This window comes from Solanum pennellii, chromosome 7 (assembly GCF_001406875.1).
Source record: "Solanum pennellii chromosome 7, SPENNV200".
NCBI classification, from domain to species: domain Eukaryota; kingdom Viridiplantae; phylum Streptophyta; class Magnoliopsida; order Solanales; family Solanaceae; genus Solanum; species Solanum pennellii.
In genome coordinates, this window is record NC_028643.1 from 51,371,706 (window position 1) to 51,395,036 (window position 23,331).

Genomic DNA, 23,331 nt, shown 5'->3' on the forward strand with positions numbered 1-23,331 from the left:
ATATAGAGTCATAAGGAAGAATAAGTCTCTTCATAGCCATCATAAACACTTGACAAATTTAAGGTCACAACCCATACATCAATAAAATGGAAATACTAAAGTCTAGTACATTGTCTTTTGAAAAGGAAAGCTAATCATAACTATGTCCTCGAATCATATGAGGACATACCTATTTTACATTAGAGAATGTTATTCCCAAGCTTCATTTCCAAGAGACTCCTCACTTGACACCTACACCTTTAGAGATAAAACAACATATAGAATTAGAACATTGAATGCACTAAGTATGCTTACATGCAATAAAACCATGCAAAAATGGACATTTACTTTATAACATTCTTTTTATGCTCTTTTTATGAAAACCTCATAGAACAAGTATAAGAACAATAGTCACATAAATCTTCACATATAAAACACATTCAAGTAATCTACAATATGAAATTATCATCAATTGGAAACCATATAAACACATATACCTCCTACCAAAGGTCATCCTAAGACCCACTTAAGTGAGAGATGAAGAGGCCGCCCATACAACCCCTTCACACACACCTAAGTGATCCTCAAGACTTCAGAAAGTAAAATGATTCCCTTTTCATCATCAGACTCCCTACCCAAGGTTATTCTAAGACTCACCTAAGTAAGACATGCACAGAAAACCCATACACCCTCTTCAAGCCTACCTAAGCAATCCTAAAAGTTACCCTATATTAGAACCTTTTCATTTACATGCATTAATTTAAGTCATCATTATTCATTAAGTCAATTAAGGCACAATTAAGCATTTAGAGGGCATCACATAATGGTTTTGGAGGACCTAGGGAACCCTCATCCTAGCATCTTTAGAGCCTACTCTTGTCATGTATAGATAGTGTCCCATTCCACTACCTACACATGTAGAACTTCTCAAACACTATAATGCATCCCACATGATGAGAATAGGCCTTAACTGACATAGACCATACTAGCTAGGTACGGAATCTGGAGGTTACCCTACTCCGAGGGAGGGTGTTCTACTTGCCAAGGGTAGAACTAGGAAACATCCCATGTTGTCACACGGCTAAGGAATATCAAGGGTTTCTTTGTACTCTAGTCTCATCCTAAGTAGAGTTACAACCACAATCATATTCACTCGGTGCTAGCCTTGTTCTAATAGAGTAAGCTCATTCACATAAAGCCATATGAGCAAGTAGTCTTATCAAGTCATAATACCTTTTGCCAAGAATGGGTCCACTAGGGCTGCCACTCAATGGTTATAAGGATAGGTCAATGACCTCCTTAGAGATGGTTTTATATCATTCCAGCCAACCTATCTCTAAATCCATAATTCACACAAGAAGGATCTTATTCCGGCTTTCAACTTCAAGGATATCATAACGTTCTTTCTATATTTAAGGTTCCACGTTATTGAACTTTCTTACTTATTAAATGTCATATATTAATCATGCTCAACAGGGTACGATCTTAGGTATACCGAACCTAGACTTTCATTCAACATTCTTTCATTAAACGTCAATAACTAGTCGCCAAAATACCTTATATACCCCTGCACTTATATGACCTCTTTCCCAGTTCTAATTTGACTTAAAAATGACACGACCAAATCTGGAAAGTCACTGCGCGTTGTGGGGTCACCTTCACATCTTGGTTCTTATATTTTATTTCAAACAGAATGGTTCTTTTTGGCCTTGTTTCGCATGGAAAAATATTCCCTTCAAGTGTTGCAAGCGCGACGCTAGCTGCTACAAAATCTTGACGCCTCGGCAGCTTCCTTTGCGCATGTTTGGGTCCTCCTCAAGGACCCTTTGGCTGGTCCTTGGGGCGTCGTTCTCGGACTTTTTGACGCTACATATGTCAGTCTATGTGTAGGAATCATTGATACTCAATTCCACCCTCATACCATACCCCAAAACTCCATTATAAACCCTACTTAAAAAACACACTAGTTCAACATAGACTAGTTTGCGGACGTAGTCGATGTTCTTTTATGTTTCACTTCCAAACTCTACAAACTAACTTCTAATAACATAATATATCATTTTTAGACCTTACCTACTCATGACACACATCTTAGGATCTAGTTTAACCTAGTTCTTTTTTAAGGGTGTTAAATCATTCACACGAAATCACATTTTAATTCCAAAGAATAACTTTAAAATCATTTCAACGACCTCAAAAAAATATAACTACATAACAAATGAGTACTTCTAACTAGGCCGTTATCAATGAACTTATCAAAATTGAGCTCAATTGGAGTCTACAAAATATTTATTTCCAAATCTATGACAAAATTCAAATTCAAGTGATTTAAACATCTGTAGTAATTAAAAAAATATGACTTACATTCTTATCACATATCAATTCATGTCAAATAACCATGTGCAATCTTGTTCAAAATGTAACATAGACATAACTAACATAAAGAATGATCTGATCATATAAAAATCCAATTTTAATCCAACAAACTATTTAAACCCATCTAAATGAATTTTTTTTGGAATCATCAAATTTCAAGACAATAATCATAGATCAAAAATTCATGATGACCTAAAATATGGCCAAAATTTGAAAAACTCAATCGTTTTAGGCGTAGTTAAAGATAAAAATAGCATGTTAAAATTTTCATTATCTTTTAATAATAATCTCATGAGCACAAAACATACTTATGTCCTGTCTTTTGGCTAAGACACACAACTAAGCTCTTTACAACATATTGTTCTCTCAATTAACACACTTGAGAATTCAAGATATTATATTTCTCCCTTTAAGTAGGTGAAAATCTTTAATATCTCTTCTCATGAATTAATGTTAATGTTACTAATATCTAAAGGTAAATCTCCTTTCGAGTAGACAAACCTTTACTAGCATACGTTTATGACGAACAATGCATGCATGATACATTGAGGATATTCTAATGAATCAAATAAATAGACCACTTTGTTAGATCCTATTTATTTATCATATATCTTAATTCATATAATGACACAATATTATCTTACATATATAAATTCTTAAGAATTTACAATGATTCCAACTAAATAATGAACTTTCGTAGTAACTATTATCAATCATAAATTCATACATTATAATGTACTGAGAATAAAATGTTGATGTAATAAACAATTATTACGTCACAATTGTTTCCTTAAACCTAAAAAATATCTCTCAACATGCAATTAAAATTCATTCCAATTGTTGATTGAATTTTTTTTGTCACATCCGGAGAGCACCCCCTAGACGTAACCGGCAGCGTCATACTCTTTCAGGACTAAGACTAGCCTCTTAGCTTACATCATTACATTCATAGGTAAAATGCGGAACTTTTAAAAACTTTTTCATTAGTTATACCTTGATGTTTACGTAGACCTCTACATACACATAATATTTGTATCGAGTATACATAGACCCTTCGTATAGGAAGATTACTTAGTCTTCTACTATTATTTCACATAGATATATAAAATATAATAGTCTCAAATGGATGTCTCATCTCATAACCATATAACAAGAGTATAACAATTTGGGCCTAGCCATACATCAATGTAACAAGGCCGTATATAGGCCATACGATTTTTAGTACTCAAATGAAAAAAGGAAAGAACATAAGGGTCTTAAAACTAAAAAAACTTCCAAAGCTTGATATTCTCATTGCCTTCGGAAAGTGAGGACCTACCCAACATGGATGAAGGAGAATTCCAAGTCTTCCTTCAATTGAAAAACCTTATGCACACTCAAGAAGACCATACAAATCAATAAGACATATTCATTAAGTCCAAAGCATGTACATTACAAGACCAATAATAGTGAGTCTAGTCAAATCAACCTGCATATCATATAATTGAACATTTAGTCAACGCAAATCTATCATCAAGTTATAATAGCAACAAGCATGGTTTAGAGTTCATTATAACATAACCAAAGCAATACAATCACCCATGGACCCTCATTAAGTCAACTAGTGCAATGACCATGAAAAGCCCCATAACCTTACTCAATCTAGTAATCCCAACAAGAATCATGACCAACATCCAACTTCTCATAGTATATCATTAAGAACACATATCATCATACTTTAAAGATAGAGACCAACACATATTAATAAGTGAGACCAATCATCATATAGTATCGTCAATGTGGAAGATCATCATATACATATAACGTACCATTATAAGCATATACATATATAAGAATATCCTCCTACGACTTCCCTCAAGTTTAACTACCGCAATGCTTAAGTAGAGTCTCATACCCTAGCTAGACTAAGTTAAACCACTTAGGTCATCCTAGATAGAGTTCATTCCTTTAGTTCATTTTACCTTTTGGGAACAACTTGCTTTAACCGACATAGACCACATGAGCTAATGGGGAATGCGGTGTCATGGAACCCTATACCGAAGGGAGTACTACTTGACAAGGTAGTACCAAAACATGAACATAGAAGCTACGTGGATCCACTAGCTAGTATTCCTATTTGGGCAACATAGTTCAACAACTAGGAGATATAGTTGGGATCCTCTTTGTGCTACATGAATTATAGTCTCCAATCTAAAGAATACATTAGTTATCCTACCTTACCTATGTGGGAAGGGGCATTTCTCACTCTAGTTCACTCGCTGCTAAGATAGAGTCACTTTTGAAATGTCTTTAATTTATTCGTTAATACTCATTGCTTAATGTAGGCCATATGGTCTATCCCTTGTATAATCATCATCATCATATCTCAACAAAAATTGCATGAGTATATTCCATTCATTACAATTCATATAAGTGAGGTTACAACATTTACATAATCACTTCATATTAAGGCACATTTGTAAATTATCACCATCCTTATAACATTTACATCTTAGCCAACACCTCGCAAACCATAGTCAAGACATTTCAATTCAACGTCATACTAATCCTATCAATCTTAATACAAGATATACTCCCATACAACCTCATCACTTAATCACAATTAACCATATTTGAAGTAAAGAATAGAGATCACAAAAATTACCACGTCTCGTTCATACTCCACCATGTAGGTCTTACCATCAACCCTTAACTCAACCCAATAACGGTGTAAAATAACCAACATGATAACAAGGATAATGGAATCACTACATCACAATCCATCACTAGTTCATAGCTTTAGAAAAGAGACTTAGACCAAATTTCTAATCTACTCATCACTTAACATCAATTTCTCAAGAAATAGAATGATAGAACTATAGTTCATCTCAATCTATTCATAATTTATACAATAACATCCTCTAGTAGTAATTCAACCAATGACCAATTCAATTTAACCAACATTACACAATTCATGTCAAGATCACAAACTAGAGTTAAGGGGAATATGGCATCTTCTACAAACTAGATTAATCCATCAAGAGATAACATAATTGAGTTAGAATAAATGTTAATATATTCATAATTTCCAAAATAAATCATAAATAAAGCAATTCATAACATCAATTCGTATTGGATAAAAACCCACTTAAACTTCGTATTTTAGAAATCAATTTGATGGAACCCTTTGATGAAAGAAGTCAAAGGTGAAATAAATCCCATACCTTATTATTTTATGAAGATCGATGTAGAAATATTTGGTTATTGAATCCCTAGAACCCCTTGAATTTGACCTTCTATAGAGTTCTTCAACTTGAGGGAGAAAGAAGAGAGAAGGAATAGAGTTTTGGATTTGAGAATTATGTGAGCTTAGGTTAGTCTAATTAGGTTAGGGTGTTAATATAGTTTATTAATTAAATTAGTTAGACCTATCTTAACCCCTAAATAATTAACTAACCACCTAATTAATAAATCTAACTCACTCAAAATCAAGCAGACAAAACAAACCCTCTACACGGACAAAGGACAAACATCCAGTTGGTAGGTTGTTTGGATCAGAGACTTGTCAAAAACCTGACTTTACCAAAATTCTAAGTGTCATCGATGGATAAATATATGCCCCATTCATTAGACCACGAACCCTTGATAGCACTCATTTGTGCACACTGCCTTTTTGCAGCTTCTTGCTAAAATGCAAGGGTCCTCCTCAAAGGCCCTTGATTGGTCTTTAGGGGGTCGTGTCCGGACGTTTTGGATATGAACTAACTTTAATACATGTTAGACACCTTTCACCAATTTTCATTATTTTCCAACTCCGAAAACTTAGTCAAATAGGCTAAGGCACACTAGCACCTCATTGAATTAGTTTTCACACGTCATGGACGTTCATTAAAGTTTTGATTTGTAAACTTCCTATATGAATTGCATGAATTAAAATAGACCATAGTACAATGTATAAACCTGTTGACACTTCTGTTAGGCTCTAGAACACGTCTTAAACTTTTGGAGTATTAAAAAATTGCTTTCCTCCATATCCATCATGCAAACAAGATAAGGGGAAAGCCAAAACATGTGGGTTTGAAGTTAATAGATTGGACAAAATAAACTAGCAATGTTGCTAAAACTAGAAAGTTCCACCGTTGTCTAAAAACAAAACCGACACTTCTAATTTTAATTCTTTTCGATCAAAACTTCAATATTATATATTGTCTCCACTTTAATTTATTAATGGAACTAATCCATGTTACCAGCACTAAATTATTCAAGGTTGCTGTGTTTATTTGACAATGCTAATACATTCCAGTCATCAGACACAGATCAAGACCAACTCTTGAAGCAAACATTGATTGTTACCCCAACAAAGGACAAAATCATATCAAATACGTTTTCTTTATTTTACGTTAAAACTAATAAAAAATGAAAACATTATGAAAAGCAAAAAATCAAGATGCATATAACTTAATATAATGTTATCTATTTGGATGTAAGCATGGTTGTTGATGAAAATTGTTGGAAAACATATATGCACAGTAGAATCATATAAGGATCTTTTTTGATAACATGAATAATAGATAAACAATACTATTTATGCTAAAATATATCATCATGATAGAACACATAAACTTGTTCCAATTTAATTTGATAGACACCTCTTCAAGCGTCAGCAGATACCTTCATGTGAATTTTAAAATTAGAAAGACTTTCAAGCGAATCTACAAGATTACAATAGCTATGACCTTCTATAGTAATCCCAAGTTCACATCTGAACTCTATCAATACTTGGGTGGGAAAGCATCAAATTTAAAATTAATAAATATATCTAGGGTTAGAAGAATCCCTAATTACAGAGATTTCTTCCTAGTTCAAAGAGGAGAACGAAAACATACGTTATTTTCTGCCACTAAAAAATTACACATTTGTTTTCTTTTTATAAGAAAATTCGTGCCCGTCTCCCCTTTTCCCTTTAGAAATAAGATTCTGAGTTCTAATTAAATATGAGCACTCAAGGGACAATAATTTCATGTAATTCATTTAAATTATTCTTACCAAAATAAATTACAAATCATTCCACTAGAAATTCGTACATTCCAATTTATATTTCGCAATTCCCTATTAAAATCTTGTATAATTCCCCATGTAAAGATTTCATATACTAATCAATAAATTAAATTAATGACGAATTTAATTTAAAGATTAGTTTCCTTTAGAGCATTGGTTAACTTATTTCATGTGTCGAATTCATAAATCCACTTGTAATGTTTGACACGATGAAAAGTTATAAGTTTCTCAAAAAGGCATATCAATCAATATGTGTAATGAGACATGAATTCCATCAAACAACTTTTTGTTTCACCAATATATATTATTATCATCCAACTTACTAGCTAGCATATTGACCAATCTCAGAATTTTACCTTTTAATAAATCAAAACGATAATTAATGCATATAGATCATAATAGTTATATCAGGATTAAAAATATAAGTACATTTAATAGTTCAAAGAATATATTTTTGTCAGTCAGTTTAAAACAACTATCTCTACGCGGTCCCGTTTAATACATACAAATACACTAGCACAAGAAGTTGAAATTATATCATTCACATACTCAAGATAAATTACATATAATCTTGTGCTACAATCGTATCGACGACATATCTAATTTATATTTGTAATGTGATCACATGTGGGTTAGTAGTTATGTTATTGCTTTTGTTTATGAGTCATTAAGTCGTTTCCTGGTCTTTAGGCTATAGGAGTAGTGGAGTCAGTTTTGATATTTAGAATTATTAGGAGAGTGAACTTGTTTTTTACTAAGTTTTCTATTTAAGGACTCTTGTAACTGCGCTTTATAAGCAATAAATAAAAAGAGAAAATTTCCGAACTTGCAAATCTTTTCTTTTCATCTTTGTTGCAGTAAATTTTCTATCAATTTTAATCCTAGATTTTGAAAAAAATTTTATACTTATAAGAATTGATGATTTAAACCACTATGTATAAGATAAAAATTTACACGCTAAATGATCTGGTAGATAAGTATATCGACACCATAAATGAATATATGATCTATTAAAATTGGGCAAATGCTTATTCTGTAATAAATATTATATCTTAGCATATAATTAACAATATATATGCGAATTATCTCCAATTAGACTTTAACCATCACAATAGTTATAATGTACTATATCTAATTGCATGGTTAATAGTATATACCAGATCAATCTCCCACTTAGATACTTAATCTTAAAAATGGTAAAAACAATGTGCCTAAACTCTTGATTAATGGTATATACCCTAACAAGATTGACATACCCATGACAGATAAGAATGAAAAAGAATAAGTATCTTAATAAAGGAAAAGAAAAAGAAAAAGAAAAAATATTGATTGGTGACTTTGAATAAGTAGTTAGTTAACATGCTACTATAAGAATTTAATTCAGAAGTGTATATATAACTTAATATGTTTCTTCACCAATATTTTTTTTATCATGAATCAAGTATACATTATCAAATCAATTTACTCTATTATAGGATGTTATTATTCAATTTTTCATGTTACCTTACAAGCTTTATATGATAGATTATAATGTTTTATTCAAGGACTAACAAGTCCATAATTTGAGTTTGTTTGGTAATCAGAAAAATAAATAACGGATCCAACATTGTACAATGTGGTGAAGAACGCAAGAAATAGATTTTAAATAAGTAAGGACTTTCCCTCAAGATTCATTTTTAGGGTATTGAATTTCTCTTGTCAGTTATAATGAGAAATAGTGACGATTATGATACACAAAACAAGTACTCTAACTCACTTTAATTTAAATGCTTTGTGATAACATTGTTTATTCTCTTTATTTTTCCTCACAAACTATTTTTTCTTACGCACGAACCTCTCACTTCTCTCCATACTTGAGTCTTATAGTTTGTCTTGTATACATACTTGTATATATTCTAAAAAAGGACAATCATAAATTTGGATATATAATAGCCTAAAAATGGATAACCTCTTCCATGTTGAGTGCAGAATCATCATCAAAAAGTTGTTAATTGCAGTCCTGCCCATGATAGAAGGATGATTGTGGTGGTACCTTAATGGGAGGAATTGGAGGGTACTCATGACGATAGAGCTTGCCGAGATGAAAGAATAGTCAAAAACATTATGAATGCAGCTCAATGCATATAGTTATGGCAACTCTGATAATGAGAGCTACCTGCCTTAACTTTGCCAGGAGGTGCTGAAAGAGAGATTAATTGCCCTAACAAAGGGATGTAAATTGTATTAAGGAGAACAACATCCGTTCATTTTGTTGTTTCAGATGTCATCGCCTTAATATTCTCCGCCGCTTGTAGTTGTATTCGTCTACTTTTACAATGCAATAATAACAATAGTATCATCTGTGCCGGAGTTACAAGTTATTGCTGCTTGGGATATTTGATAAGTATTTTCTAACAATCTGCCAGTAGAGTTCATAATCATAAGGATTTGAGCATGTCTTCCGCATCCTTTGATGGCACTATAGAAATATTTGGAGTTAGTTTCACCTTTGTCTGCCCACATTGACTCTAGCTTTTTGCGTCAGAATGGAATCTTGAAGCTTCAGGCATTTAATGTAATCAGCCTGAGATTTATGAAAAAGGATTCGATTGTGATCACGGTTATTAATTTCATATACTGCTTCTCCATTAACCTATTATGTCCCTCCTTTTATTTGATAACATCAAAAATTTCTCCAAAGCATTCTTTGGACCATTTGCTAATAGCTTTAGAAAGTTTTTTTTTTGTGTTTTTTGTAATCTCCACTTTGGGTTTCCCATGATCTCATTGTCCCAAACTTCCTTGACCACAGTTACAAAACCTTCTTGTTCTGTCCGAAAATTCAAGAACTTTAAATATTTAATGTTCCTTGATCTAGTCCAAATTCCTAATGTGATTCTTCAACTATGCTGTCCATATCCATATCATTGATGTGATTTTGTTCAAGCTGTTGAAAGTTACCTATTCTCAGAGGTCCAAAATCTTTGAAATTACTAGTCCCAGATTGAGGTGACATGCAATCATGAGTCAGACAGATCTTCCACTAGATTTGTGCTTCTTTGAGAACTGGTTTGCATCTCCCTATTGCTATTGTTGTATTCTTAAATTCATGTGGTTTTGTGTACAACCTTGAGTGTCGGAGATGTGATGCATTTCTGGAATCCTAGCAGTGGCTGTTTAAATGTTTAATACTTTTGTGTCTTTCCTTTGCCTCCCTTCTTTGCTTTAGTACTCTTCTAGTTCCACAATCTACATTTCATTGCCTAATGGATTTTGATACAGTAGAAGTCTTCTTCTTCTTCTCATTTTTTTTCTTTCTTCATATAACTGGAAATCTTCTTAATAAAATCTTGAGAACTTTCTGAAGGCACGTGTTCGGGAATTGGACTTGTCTGTTGCATTTCGGTCCCCATTTGTTCATCCTCAAGTATGCTAAGTCTTCTCCTCTTCATGCACCTTTCCTATCTCTATGTTGTTCCTGGTCCTTTGTTCGGAGCCATTCAACTTATTCACCAGCTTCATCTTGAGAGATAAACTCATATTCTATGATAGAGAGAGTTATACACGTGTATTTGGAAGATCCCAAGAGACTGCTCCTCCTGTAAGGTGGTTGTTTTTAATTAAACATTAAAAATATCAATAGTGATAAGTCCAATCAAGGGGGCTAGGTCTTACCTTACTAATAATGATGAACTACCTAACATATACTACCTAACAAGCAAGAATAAAAGTTTGATCTAGAGAGAACTAAGTATTTTCTAAACACCACAAAATTTATAATACACTCCGTGATGATATTACAAATCAGGATGCTACAATAATGTAAAAATAGGCCAATGAAGAATAAATTTAAGTTATTAGCCTCAAACTTTCCATTACAAACGCATGAAATAAAAAAGATTGATTGCCCATCAAAAGTAACTTGAAGTATTTTTCTCTTCTCTTCTTCAAACCTATCCAACAACACTAGATAATTCATACTTTCTTTATGGATTTATTGAATCTTTTTTAACCTATTGATTCTTTCAATGGTTCTGCTTTGCCTGTCACATTGGTAGGTGCCTTGAACTCTTTAGTCTTTTTACCATCTCAACCATGTTGCCTTCCATGTGTATTCTTTTTTATTTTGTTGTTTCCACTTCTTTGTTGCCTTGGTGATATAATTCCTTAGCTCGACACTCTATCAAAACATACGTCCAGCATATTTTCCTCTTCTTCATCAAAAGAATCCTCACCCAAACAAGCATATTGTATTCCTAATCTTCATCAGAAGAATCCTTGCACAAATCAATTGTATTTGACACTAAGGATCTTGACTCATTCTTCTTTGCAATCACATATTTAGGCACAAATATGGGAGCTTCTAGAATTAATTTTCTATTCAAAATAGGTTGTGAGACTTTTTTTTTCTTTCATCAAATCGTTATCATTCTTTGTTAACTTTACTTGCTTTCCCGTAGTCATCGATAAAGCATCAATGTTATTCGAACATAATAGGTCTCTTGAGGCATTACATGTATCTTGCATCTTCTCATTAATATTCACAAAAAATACAAGTGACACCCTTTTAACTACAAGGATAATTATTTTGACTACTCAAGGAAAGGCTTCGATCAATAGATGAATTTTTGTGTACAACCAGTGTCCAATTTTTAGTTATATTCTTAGTTTCAACTTGCAAAACATGCTGCCCGGAATTTGGAGTCTCTTCAACATCAGATGTATCCATTTGTTTGAGTCCTAAATCCGTTAAGTTTTGGCCTGAATAATCTTGCGGCGCATCAACCCCAACTCTTGACATTTTTCCTTTGTTTTCAGTAGTTTTCTGGAAACCAATATTACTTTTAACAATATTCATTGAGTGTGAATGATTATGGTCTGAAGAGATATAACCAATTGTCGATCTAATGAAGTAGTTTTACTTTGATCAACATCTACAACCTCTGACACCTCAAAAACTAGACCTAGAAGAATTAAAGAAGGAATAAACTATGATAGGGTTCACGGAACTTGACAGGGACCACAGTCCCTTAGCCTGCCAGCGGTGGTTAGTTGAGATAACCCAAGCCCAGTAACAAAACAAGAGGACCCTTCACATACCATTTTATTCATGATGGGCCATGGGGACACATATGTTGAATAGAAAGTACCCCTCCCTTTAGTGAACCTCAGATCCCGTAACCTAAGTCAAGACCACAGGGTCCTTCACATCCATGGACTTTATGACGGGTCATAGTTGAGTCTGTGAATGCCATCCTATATGCCCTGAGACCTGAGCCTCAAGACCTCAGCCCAAGGAAGGACCATGATGACCTTCACGGTCCGTGGTCCCTCACACGAGCCGTGGTAGGGCTCGTGAAGAAGAACCCCAGAACCTGTGGGCACTGGACTAAATAACATGACCAACTTCATGGTCCTTGATCCCTTTCACGGTCCGTGAAAGTGGTTGTGGTCGGTCCCGCCTGTAATCCAAGTCTAGGGTCTTTTCGTCATTTCCTTTTTCGTTGCACCCCTAAACTGCATCATTTTAACCCTAAATTATGTGGTTTTAGTTAGTTTTAGCCTAGAAACATAACTAGAACTTACCTAAGAAAGATCTTTCATAAAAAACATAGAAAATTAGAGCGTGAAAAGGAGAAAAAGGTTGAGAAACCCTAGTTCAAGAACGCAACAAGTTTTCATCAGTTTCAGCCCCAAAATCAAAATATTTCTCCATGAAATTCGTCACCAGATATGTCGTATTTCACTAGTAGGTTCCTTTCTTCCATTAGGTCTGTATAATTTAATCAGATTCTTGATTTTCTACTCATAACTAAACCTACTGTTTGTAGAACTTCCGCAGATTTTCATGTATAAGTTATTTAAATGTTATAAATTAAATTATCATGTTATTAGTTGGTTTCTTTCATAAATTTCAGATCCTTTGTTTTTTAGGTTCTTTATTCTTAAATTACACTTTCTAGACTTGATATTTTAGTCATTTCAGATATACATGCCTCAGTTTTTAAATGTGTCGTTATAGTATAATAATGTTATATTCTCAGTTTGCATGTCATTTTGTAGATATACAATATATTATAGAAATTAAGTTTTAATGTGTTAGTAATTTTTAATCTATTGGGAGTAGCATAGTATCGAGTTATACTAGGGTCAGTCACTCGTATAGTCTAAAAATACGATCCACGTAAGTTGTAGGTCCCCTCTATGGGCATCAGTTTAGTGATCACGCTTACATGCCTCTATACCTTTTGTCGGATATATTGTGTCATCTCAATAGGGTGTACACATCGGACTCCATATTTACCTCATGTGCTTTTTTTATCAGTTATTTGTAGCTTTCACAATTTAGGAATTCTCTATTGCATTGATCACATTTTCGGTTCAATCAGTATTAAGCCTGAACATGTTATCATTTTGACATTCCATTTAGGTAGCATCAGTATTCAGTATCTATATTATGCTCATATTATAATCTTGATTTAGTGCTTGTTCAGCATCAATGGTGAGTCCTCATTATTCGAGGAAAATAATTCTAATAAGTTTTTTTAATCTTTTAGTTTTTGTTTTTACTACAGTTAGCTGGGGAATGTCCCAAAAGTTCTAGTAAGTTTAGAGGCTTATTTCAAACATAGTCTAGTTTCAATTTAGTATTTGCGTTTGATATCTCTATAGCATAAAAAATCTTAGCTTTTATTTATTCAGTTTAGTATATGGTTTATTCCCCATAATTTCAAATTTACATAATGTTTTAAGTTTTCGCACCAATTTATCATCTCTAGTATGCTTATGATTATGCCAACATATATACCTTGGGGTCACTTGTGATCCTAGGTGCCGTGTATCTATCTCAGGGATAGCTCGCAGCGTGACAAACTTGGGATCAGATGCTTAGGTTTAGGATTCCTAGAATTTCTGAAAATTCACACTAAGTAGAGTCATTTCATACCTTTAAGTGTACCACATCTAATGAGCTACGAAGTATTTCAGTAAAGCTTCAATTTCTTTGTCTCTCTTATCATGCGTAAGGTATGATTATATTCCTCACGCTAATCCTTCATTATGCGCTTTCCGGTCATGCCTTCTCATAGAGCTAATCCCAGGAACGCAAATGCAGCTCCTCCAGTCCCAGACCAAGAAGTCTCGAATGCATACTTTAAGAATTCCATTCAGATATTGGCTAAGAGTGTGGCCAACCAGAAAAATCAATTTGTTCCAGTTCCGGCAAATGCTAACATTGGCTCAGTTGTAGTTAGAGTGCGACATTTTGTTAGACTGAATCTGTCTGAGTTTTTAGGATAACACATTGGTGAGGATACCCAAAAATCTTATATATGATGTCAAGAAGATCTTTGAAGTGATGCACGTAACTGGGAATGACTTAGTTTAGTTAGAATCTTACAAACATAAGGATGTGGCTCATATATGGTATACTTAGTGGAAAGATAACAAGGGTTATATGTAACTCCTATCACTTGGGATTGATTTAGTGAGAACTTTATGTACAGGTTCTTTCAAAGAGAGCTAAGGGAGGCAAAAGCTCAAGAATATATTAATCTAAGGCAAGGTAGCATGACAATTTGTGCTCAAGCTTACCCAAATCTCCTGGTATGCTTCTCACATGATTGCTAATTCCAGGGTCCAGATGAATAAGTTACTTTATGAGGTGTCAGACTCGATGAAGATAGGGTGCAGGAATGTAATGATGCTAAAAAAACATGAACATCTCTACGCTTATGACTCATGCTCAACAAGGTTGAGGGAGATGAGCTTAGGAAACATGTTAAGGAGAACAAGAAATATAGGATAGACAAATATGAATATCGTCAACAAAAATCAGGTGGTGGAAATCGCTCACAATTTCAATGAAAATCATTAACTCCAGCACCTTCATTAGCTACTGCTTTATCCTCCAAGTTCTGAAATGACCAGAAAGTTAGGGCATCGGGCTCTATGACTCAAGGTAGTGTGTGAGGCACCAAAACCTACCCAACTTGCCTAATGTGTAGTAAGAACCATTCGGAAGAGTGCCTTGCATGAAAGAAAAGATGATTTGGATGTGGTTAGTGTGGTCACATGTTGAGGAATTGTCCTTCTAAACAACGTTAAAGTGGTAAAAATGATAGATCTCAGTCTATAACTTAAGTAGCACCAAAAAGTTAACCGAATCAGCAGGCTAACTTATCTAGTATAGGTGGAGGTCAACGCCAAACAGGTTGTATACTCTCTAGGTGCGCTAGGATCAGGATGATTGTCCTAATGTAGTAACTAGTACATAATGAGTCTTTGACATCGATATTTATACTTACTTAGATACAGGGGCTTGTCTCTAGTTTATAACCTCTTATATAGAAGTCAAGTTTCATGTTAGTCTAGAAACTCTCTCAGAACCTTTTTCAGTCTCTAGTCCAGTCGGTGACCCATTTATAGCTAGAAGGGCATACCGAAATTTCCCCATCACAACCTCCGAGAAATTCATCTTAGTCGATCTATAGAGTTATTAATGGTAGTTTTGATGACATTCTTGGCATGAATTGGTTGCATTTTTTGTATGCCTCAATCGATTGTAGAACTAGGATTGTTCGTTTTCAGTTTCCAAACGGAAAAATCATAGAACGAAAGGGTAGTATCTTAGAACCTATGGGTCGATTCATTTCTTACCTTAAGGCAAGAAAATTATCTCTTAGAGTTGTCTTTATCATCTAGTTCTGGTTAAGGTCTCTAGCTTCGAAACCCCAACTCTTCAATTAGTTCTTTTGTTAGGGAATTTCCAGAAGATCTTCACGGAGTTCCTCCCAAAAGGAAAATCAAAATTAGAATTGATCTCCCTCTAAATACCCTGACTTTTTCTATTCCTCCTTACATAATGTCTCTGACTGAGCTTAATGAATTAAAAGAGCGACTGAAAGACCTTCTAGACAAGGGTTTCATTTGCATAGTATTTCTCCATGGGGTGCACTAGTGTTGTTCGTGAAAAATAAACATGGTTCTCTTAGAATGTGTATTGACTATATGTATTTGAACAAGGTCACAATAAAGAATAAGTATCCCATCCCCAAGATTGATGACTTATTTGACCAAGTTTAGGGAACGAGTCATTTCTCAAAGATAAACCTCATATCATGTTATCATAAGGTTAAACTTAGATATAGTGAAATTCAAAAGACAACCTTCAGAACTCGATATGCTCATTATGAATTCATAGTTATGTCATTTAGACTAATCAATGCTCCTGCAAATTTCATGAATTTGATGAATAAAATGTTCAAGCAGTATTTAGACTTGTTCATTCTTGTCTCTATTGACAATATACTCATTTACTCTAGGAATTAGGAGGAACATGCAAATCATTTGAAGATTGTTCTATAAACTCTCAAAGGTCATTAGTTATGTGCAAATTTTAGCAAATGTGAGTTTTGGTTGCAATCTGTTTCTTTCGTTGGGCATATTGTGTCTAGCCTAGGGATCCGAATGACTCTCAGATAATAGAAGTAGTGAAAAAACGGACCCAACCTACATCTTCTACAGATATCACAAGTTTTTTCGGTCTAGAGGGTTATTCTAGAAGGTTTGTGGAAGGATTTTTATCCATAGCCTCTACGTATACCAATTTGACTCAAAAAAAGATCAAGTTTTAGTGGTCATGTGATTGTGAGAAGTGATTCACAGAACAAAAGACTAGGTTGACTACAACTCTTTTTTCTTACTTTACCAGAGGGTTCAGATAGTTATCTGATTAAGTGTGATGCTTCCAGAGTAAAACTAGGTTGTGTGTTGACGCAGCAAGGTCAAGTTATAGCTTATGCCTCTAGACAATTTAAGGTGCATGGGAAGAACTATCATATTCATGACCTCGAGCTTGCAACAATGGTGTTTGAACATAAGATTTGTAGGCATTACGTGTTTGGTATTCGTGTAGATATGTTCATAGATCCTAAAAGCCTTTAATAAGTTTTCACCCAAAAATAGTTGAATTTCCCTTGAGAAGTTCTCTTGAGTTCCTAAAAGATTATGATACTGTGTGCATTACCATCCTGTAAATGCTAATGTAGTTGCAGAGACTCTTAGCATACTATCTATGCGCAGTGTAGCACATTTTGAGGAAGAAAGGAAGGAACTAGCAAAAGAGGTCCAAAGACTGACTCGCTTAGAAGTTCGTCTTATGAGCATATTAAACGGTGGTGTAACGGTTCAGAATGGGATAAAATCTTCATTGGTAGAGGAGGTTAAGGAAAATCAAGAAACTTATCCGATATTGTTTGAAATAAATAGTGCAATACACCAGCTGAGAGTTGTTGTTTTCTACCATGGGGGTGATGGTATGCTTCACTATTAGCGTCGACTATGTGATCCTAAGGTAGGTGACTTAAGACAACAGATTCTTGCAGAAGACCATAAATATAGATATTCTATTAATCCAAGGCCACTAAGATATATCTTGATATGCAGGAAGTCTATTGATGGAATGATATGAAAAATGATATTGTAGATTTTGTGGCTAAGTGACCTAATTTCTATCAAGGCAAGGTAGAACAGCAAAAATTAGGAGGTATGACTCAACAGATTGACATTCCTAATTTTAAGTGAAAAGTTATCGACATGGACATCATCACAGGTTTACCTCGTACTCGCAGACAACATGACTCCATTTTTAGGTGATTGTTGATAGAGTTACTAAGACTTCGTGCTTTTTAGCAAGTCAAGACTCCATATTCGATGGAGGACTACACCAAGTTTTACATTAATGAGATAGTCAAGTTACATGGGGTTCATTTTTCTAATATCTCAGATAGAGGTTCTCATTTAACCTCTGACTTCTAGAAGTCATTTAAGAAAGGTCTGGTACTCTGGTCAACCTTAGCACAACATGTCATCCGCAGACGGATGGTCAGGCAGAGCATACAATTTAGATCTTAAAGGACATGTTGATAACTTGTGTGAATGACGCTTAAGGGTAGTTTGGATTATCACCTCCTTATTATATAGTTCGCCTACAATAGATGGCCCCTTATGAGGCATTGTACGGGCGTAGGTGAAGATCTCTTGTTCGTTGGTTTGAAGTAGGTGAATCAGAATTGATATGATCAAATTCATTTAATAAATCTATGGAGAAATTAGAACTCATTATACATAGACTTAGGACAACCCAGAGTCGCCAGAAGTCTTATTCGGGTGTAAGGAGAATGGAACAAGAATTCCAAGTTGATCATTGTGTTTCCCTGAAATTGTATCCTATAAAAGGGGTAATGAGATTTGGAAACAAAGGGAAGCTCAATCCTATATGTGTATTACTTTACAAGATCTTGAAAAGGGTTGGAAAAATGGCTTATGAGTTAGAGTTGCCAGCAGAACTACAAGTAGTGCATCCGGTTTTTCACATTTTGTTGCTAAAGAAGTATATGGGTCAATATCTATTGTCCCATTAGAAAGTATAATTGTGAAGGATAGTCTCACCTATGTAGAGGTACTAGTTGAAATCCTTGATTGTAAAGTTTGAAGGTTGAGAAATAAATATGTAGCTTCAGTCAAGGTTTTGTGGAGGAGACAATCGGTAGACGGAGATTCTTGGGAAGTAGAAGCATCCATGAAGGCCAAGTAACCTCATCTCTTTCCTTCTGATTCCACTCGAGCTTGGGGTAATAGTTCCTATTCAGAGTATCAGCCATTCATGTGCAATCTTAATCTTAATATTATGTTCCTTCAGGTTGTAATTGCATTTTTAGTGTATTTGCATGTTCTTGGAACTTAGTTACGCTAGAAATCAATTTCCAGAAAAATTAGTTTGTAGGTTTTGGAGATCTTCTCTCTATTCAGCTAGTTCAGCCTTCATTTGAGGCAAATACGCCCAAGGGGGAGATATTGTGACACCTCAAAAACAAGACCTAGAAAAAATTGTAGAAAACTTACTTGAAGCAATTAACCACGATAAGGTTCACAAACCATGATAAGGAACACAGTCCATTACCTCCTATAGTGGTGAGTTGAGATCACCAACTCCCCATCAAAAGACCACGGTATCCTTCACGGGCCGTGGTCTTAATGAAAAGACGTGGGAGCGCCCGTGTAGAGTAGGTAGTAGACCTCCACAGTCTACCTCAGACCCCTCACCTAAGTCAGGACCACGGGGGCCTTCACGGTCTGTGGTCCTAATCACAGGTCGTGGTAGTGTCTATGACGACCATCCTGTAGACCCCATACACGATCCTCCAGACATCAGGCCAAGTGAGGACCATAGGGATGTTCATGGTGCATGGTACCTCACATGGACTGTGGTAGGTCTTGTGAAGAAGAACCACATAACCAGTAGCCACTGGAACACAAATTCACGACCCACTTCACGATCTATGGTATCTTTCACGGTATGTGAAGGTAGCTATGGTCGGTCTCCTATGCAGTTTAAGTCAGGGGTCTTTTGGTATTTTCTTTTATTATTGGACCCCTAAACTACGTTGTTTTTGTTAGTTTTAACCTATCAATATAACTAGAACTTACCTAGTCAGATCTTTACAAAAAAAACTTGGAAAATTATGCCATGAAAAGGAGCAAAAGGTCGAGTAACCATAATAAAAGAACTCAACAAGTTGTCATCAGTTTCAGTCCCAAAATCAAAATATTTCTCCATGGAATTCATCACCAGGCATGTTGGATTTAATTAGTGTGTTCGTTTCTTCCATTAGGTCCCTAGAATTTAGTCATATCTTGAATCCCTACTATTGAATATACCTCGGTTTCGAGAACTTCATCAGATATTCATGAATTAGATATTTAAATGTTCCGAATAAGATTTTTATGTTATTAGTTGGTTTCTTGCATGAATTTCATATCTTTAGATATGTTGTGTTTAGTTCTTTACCTATACATGTTAGGATGTATATTTAATGTATTTCTGATATACATACCTCAATTTTTGAATCTGTCTTTATCATAATAATAATGTTGCATTTTCAGTTTAAATGTCAGTTTTGAGCTATCTAGTATTTTACAGAAATTCAGTCCAAATGTCTTAATCATTTAATCTATTGGGAGTATCATAATACCAAGTTAGACTAGGTTCCGTCACCCATATTTTCCCAGAACTACCAGCCATGTAGGTTATAAGTCCCACCTCTGGGAATCCATTTAGTTATTACACCATCATGCCTCTATACTTTCGGTCGGGTTTGTTAAGTCCCATCGATAAAGCGTATACATCTGACTACACATTTAGCTCATGTGGCTTAATTCTCGGTTATGATTAGCTCCCACAGTTTAGTCTGACTCTATGGCATTCACCACATTTTTGACCCAGTCAACATTCAGTCTCCACATGTTATCATTTGTTCATTGCATTTAGTTAGCATCAATATTTAAAATCTATATCACATTCAGATTTTACTCTTGCATTATTTCTTGTTCAGTAATATGTTTTATTTTAGCTTTACTCTATTCTCCATGCTTAGTACCTTTCAAGTACTGAGACATACTCTGTCATACATATTCTCGTGATGTAGGTTGAGGTCCTCTACATTTAGATTACACTTAGATTTTTTCATGATATGCAGTTCAGCAACACCAATGGTAAATCCTCATTCTTCGAGGACAACAGTAATGATATGTTAAGAAAAATTACTCTTTTAGTTTTAGTTTTTTGTAGAATTAGCTAGGGCAAGTCCCAACACTTCTAGTCACTTTAGAGGCTTATTTTAGGCACAGTCTTTTTTCAATTTAATATTTGACTTTGATATCTTTTTGTATTAAAATTCTTAGATTTCATTTATTAAATTTTGTATGTGGGTATTCCCCATTATTTTAATTTTATTTCATGTTTTAAGCTTCCGCATCAGTTTATTATCTCTAGTTAGCTCATGATTATGCCAACACAGTTAGCTTGGGGTCACTTGTGATCGTAACTGTTATTTCCTCCTATGAGGGTTGCTCGGAGCTGGCACAACCTTCATTTTTTTATTTAGTATTTCTCTCGCATCACCTTGATACTTTTCACTATTGATAGTACCTTTTGAAACAACTTCAATGGTATCATCAATTTTTTTGTTATTTTGATTTAATTTCTAGACCAAACGACAACTATCTTTATCATGACCTTGGTGCTCACTATAGTTGCAATTCAAAGGTAGATTATCATATACAATCTCCTTGAAAACCTCGATCAACTTACAAGATTTTCCATTCAAAAATTGCAATCTTATACGATTTAGAAGCTTTTCCATTAGATCAAGTATAACATTAACCCTAGTTGTGTTGGGTATTGATTTTATTTGACTAGGTTTATCTAAAGATATCGGTTTTCTACCTGCAGATGCTATAGAAAATAAAGACTTCTTTGGAAAAAAATCTGGAGTTAAGTTCGATAAAGATATCCTAACCAGCACTATTATCGTTTCCTCCTTGGGATTATATCCAATGGAAAATGAAAAAACCTTACATTGGTGCTCCTCTCCATTGTAGAGAAGATAATTAACTGAGCGAGACAAAGTTAGTAAATAATCTTCATATTGATCAAATTTCAATAAAATTTGTCCGAGAGAAAGTAAGCCAATTAAACAAATGCCCTTGGTACAAACATGTTTTGATAAAATTTACCTTAATACATTCAAATAAACAATCTTTTATAATTAAAACAATAACAATCGCAAAATCAATCAAAATAATTATGGAGAACCTACTATCACTAAGAGTAAATACATATGCACTCGTGGATTTTTCTTCAATATACCGTTCATCCAATTTGTATCACTATATACTTTTAATACAGATGGATATTTGTTATAATGCAACACACAATTTTGATTATATTTTAAATAACATAAATTATTTTATTTTTCATCCAATGAGTTTGATTAGGACTACTAATGAATAGACTCAGTTTACTAATGACGCATGCTACATCATATTTCTACTCCAAATACATTAACTTGTCAATTATATATTCAATGTAATGAGACTATAATAACTCTAAACATTGTCGAGTACTAAGAATTCTTATACTTAAGATCATATTAGCAACTCAAGATCTTCCAAAATTTCTTTGTAGCATATGTTTAGAAGTGTTTATGTCATATGTGTCTCTTCTGATGATCAAAATGCCATTAACGTACAAAAAAATAGTGACCGTGTGATTTGGAGTATCTTTAATATAATCAAATTTATCATTTCCATCATTCTTAAATCCATCTTCCAACATAGTTTTGTCAAATTTCACCTATCATTCTTTGGGTGCTTGTTTAATCCATATTATGACTTAACAAGTTTGCACCCAGTAACCATAAAACCCTCGGGTTGTTCCATATGAATTTCTTTCTCCAATTCTCCATTTAAAAAGTTGTTTTCACATCCATTTAATGAATTCGAAGGTCGTATACCACAACAAAAGAGATCAATCAGCCTCCAAGTATGATTAATAAAGATTAAGTCAATCTCACTATCATTCTTTGTTTTTTTATTTTTTATTTTTTATTTTTTTACCCTGAAATGAAGGAGTTTGTTTCTAATTTTGCTAAAACAATGGGCATCAACGTAGTCCATTGAATCATTAGTTTTGATGTTAAATCCACAAATTCAAAAATAGATTTTTAATTTTTACTTAGAATATGATAATTTAGTCATGATAATGATTATTTTTAATAGATATATAGGTAAAAATGAACGGAGATAGAAATATATTGGTGGCAATAGATTTTAATCAAATGGAACACTATAGTGAATATAGTATGAACATATGTTTTTGTCTTTCTTATTCATTGACTATGTATCGTTCCATATATTTTTCTTTTTGATACTTGTATTGAGTACACAATTCTTTAAGTATGAATCTCCTGTTATTTTGTGTTCATTTTAACTTGAGAAAACGTTATGTTACAAGATACACTCCTTGCAAGCTATATAAAAATGCATAAGAATACAGTGATTGAATATAAATAATCTTAAATGAAATTATATATATATATATATATATATATATATATA